Here is a 3,594-nt window from a genome sequence, read left to right on the forward strand (position 1 = left end):
CTGATGGGGGAAGCCAAGCCCCGGAGCTGCCGGCCTCGTCCCACAGCGTGCCAGGGGGCATTTCTCCCAGCCCGCAGCAGGAGGGTGCTGCCAGGGGGGAATATCCCTGGCAGGGGACCGATGCTGGCAGCCAGAAACCTCCCTCGCTGCTCCAGAGTGAGGAGAGAGGCTCTGCCTAGGTGCTGCTCTGACTTGTCTCGACAAAAGCAGATGAAGATGAAGTGGAGAAAACTTGTGGCTACTTTTTGGATCATAAATCCAGGTTATAATAGCTCCTTTCATCTACAGGATCCCACAGCGCTTTATAAATAGAGACGCGAACCGTGCCCGAGGATCACTTCCAAGCCCTGAGCTGCTTCCCGGGGGAGCAGAGCAGCTGCTGGGGGCAGAGCCGAGGCTCCTGGCGTGGTGCAAAACAGCCCCGGGAGCAGGGCAGGATGGTTGGGGCTGCAGCTCCTGCACCCAGCTGCTCAGCACCCAGAGCATCCCCTCACCAGCACAGGGTCCACTCCGAGACCCCGCTGCACGCAAAACCATCCAGTGCTGCCTCCCGTGCCACTCCTCCTGCTGCTTTAACAAGGACATTAATTGCTGTAATGGGGATTAACAATATCTTTTCAATTCAATTACCCCTATCCTGGAAGCATACAGGATTATTTAAATGTATTACCATTTCTGAAGCTTTTCAGCAGCTTCATGCTCATACAAATCTACCCGTGGAGAAGGACAAGACGCATACAGCGTTAATGATCATTACCCTAATCTTCAAGGTCTATTTTTCCTGCTAACTCTGATATAATCAAATAATAATCTAGTTTATTACTAGCCAGGGGAAGCACATTAGCAGATCAGCTACTGGTGTCGCATGAATAGAGGCCGAGCCTGCTGCTGGCCGTTGCTTTTTCCCAAATGGAGATGGAAATGGAAAAATCGCTTCCCCTTCACATCCAACCAATTTTCTTGTGGCCGAGGAGTGGAGGTCACCGCTCCGTGGGTTTGTCAGGCAGACACCAGGCAGGGGCTGAGCAGATCGGGTGGCAGTGCTCCTGCAAAGCTGTGTCTCTGGGCGCATAAGCTCCGTAATATGCCAGTTATCTGCCGGTTTTAAGCTTACGACGTTCTGATAGCCAAGTCCTTTGCTGATTGCCTCCTAGGAGGCTGTTCCATTGTTTCATCTGTCTGTTTGTTTGGTTTTAATCACAGAAATCTTGCAGCTGGAGACAGAAGAGACCAGGCAGTGCCCCAGTCCACACCTGCTGCCAGCGCGGGGTTATCCGCAGCAGCCCTGGGCACCTCAAGCGATGGACAGAGGACTGGGGGAAAAAAATATAAATATCTATGTATATTTCGTATCAAAGGCTGGTGTGTGCATATTTCGTATCCTGGGCGGCTCCGGGCCCGCAGGGGCCAAGCGCCCCCCCCACGCGTGGGGCTGCGCCGCCCGCCCGCGGCTCTGCGGGCTCCGGGGGCCACCTCGTGGCGACACGGCCAACAGCCGCGGGGCCCTGCCCCCCTTGCTCCCTTCTTTTCTTCATTTTTGGGTTTTTAATTGTTATGGTTTAGATTTTTTATTCTTATTTTCAATTTTCATTTTTTTATTATTTCTTTTTGCGATTTTTTATTGTATTTTTTTTGTTGTTTCATTTATTTATTATTTTTATTTTTTTTTTAATTTTTATTTATTCTTTACTTCTATTTATTTGACGTTTCTAAACATTGCTAACACTTTTCCGATTCTTATTTTCAGGGATGGCTTCTGCGATGCACCAGGTGGATGCTGCGGGCGCAGGGAGCTGGGTGCCCTCGCTGTCCCGCGGGACGTGACGTGAGGCCCGGGCAGCCACCGCTCCCCAGCCTGTGAAGCGGGGGGAAATCACAGAAATGCCCCCTCCTGCCCCAGCTCTGGGGCTGCTGTCCCGAAGTGCTGAGCCGGGGCTGAGACAGAGCTGGGAAGACGCCCCCCCCAAGCCGGCAGCTTGAGGCACTGGGGGCTTGGGGCTGCTGCTATAAGGAATGCTTAAATAACTCCCCCAGCCCTCAATAACCGGGGTGGAGGACACGGGATCACATTCGGGGAGACGCTGCACATCCCTGCACCAGCCCCTGCTCCCAGGAGGAATTTCTCTTGCCGCGTACGCCGCAGCGTGCTGGGAGCAGGGCGAGACCTCCCTGAGCTCGACGCCTTTTGCAGGGCAGCTCCGAGCGCAGCCAGGGCCCCAAGTCCTCAGCCAGAGCCCGGAAGGCTTCCCCCGGGAGGCAGCTGCTTGCTGAGGACCTGCTGTGGGCCTCGTGTGCCACGGGGCTGGCGTTCCTGCGGCACCCTGAAGCTCACCGACCCTTCGGTCGTTTCTCTTTTGCTGTCGCCTTCCTCCAGCTGCGAGTGGAAGAGGGAAGTCCTGCGTTCACGGCTTCTTCTGGCCTTGTGACACCAGCGAAACTGCTGACACCAGCACGGGCGGATGGGGACGGCCGCTTCTGGCTGGGACCCTCCAGCAGAACCTTCTGGGGGCTCCCAGGGCCTGCTCCACGCTGGTGACCAGGGCTGGGACCAGCTCGGGGCTCGGAGCCGGGCACCGCAGCCGCTGGGGCTGTGCCTCCGGGGCCTGGCTCCTCCTGCAGGGCACGTCCCCTGCTTCTGGGGGCAGCTGGGGGACAGAGGGACGGGTGTCAAAAACCAGAGTTCTGGACTAATAGACCCAGGGTTACTGGTGACACGCAGGCTGTGCGTTTTATACCAGAAATGAAAAATTCTGATTTCCTGTTTTGCCCCAGCTGCAGAGATATCTATGGGGCAGCTCCAGGGCCTAGAGGGTGCATCCCAGCACGGATCCCTCCCCTCCCAGCCCAGTTCCGAGGCTTGCTCGTGTCTTTGCTGGGTTCTGGGCCGAGCACGGAGCTTGGGCTCAATCCGTTACCCCCAGGACGGGCTTTGGGACCCCTTCGGGACCCCTTTGGGGTCGGGCTGCCCCCCCCTCCGCTGCCGCTCCTCGTGCTGCCGCTTTGTTCCCCCCTCCCGTTTCTCGGCGCCCCCAGACAAAGCGCTGCGGGCGGCGTCGCTCCCGGGGGGGGGCTCGGGTCACTCGGGGGGGGGCTCTGGGGGCTCCCCGTACCCGCGGGGCTCGGTGCGGCGGCGTCGGGGCCCCCTCCCGGTGCCCGCCGCCCCTCCGGGGGGAGCTCCTGGCGCCAACCCCCCCCCGACCCCGCCTCGGGGGCGCCCCGGAGGGGAGCGGCGGGGCCGGGCGGCGCTCGGTGCCCCCGCCCCGCCGGGTGCTGCCCGTCCCCGCCCCGTCCCTCCCCCGACGGCCGGGGCCGGCCGCGGCGAGGCGCTGACATCAGAGGCGAGCCGAGCCGAGCCGGGAGGAGGTGGAGGAGGAGGAGGCGGAGGAGGAGGAGGAGGAGGCGGAGGAGGAGCCGCGGCCGCACCGGAGCGCTCCCTCTTCCCGTCGCCGCGCTCGGGGCCGGGGCGCACCGGCGGGGGGCGGTGGCGGCGGCGCTTCTCCCCCCCCTGCCCCCCGCTGCGAGGCCCGGAGCCCCCCCGCAGCCCGGCGGCAGCCTCCCCTCGTTCCCCCCCCGTCTCTCCCCCCGACCCCCCCC

Source organism: Anser cygnoides, chromosome 25, assembly GCF_040182565.1.
Source record: "Anser cygnoides isolate HZ-2024a breed goose chromosome 25, Taihu_goose_T2T_genome, whole genome shotgun sequence".
In the NCBI taxonomy this organism is placed as follows: domain Eukaryota; kingdom Metazoa; phylum Chordata; class Aves; order Anseriformes; family Anatidae; genus Anser; species Anser cygnoides.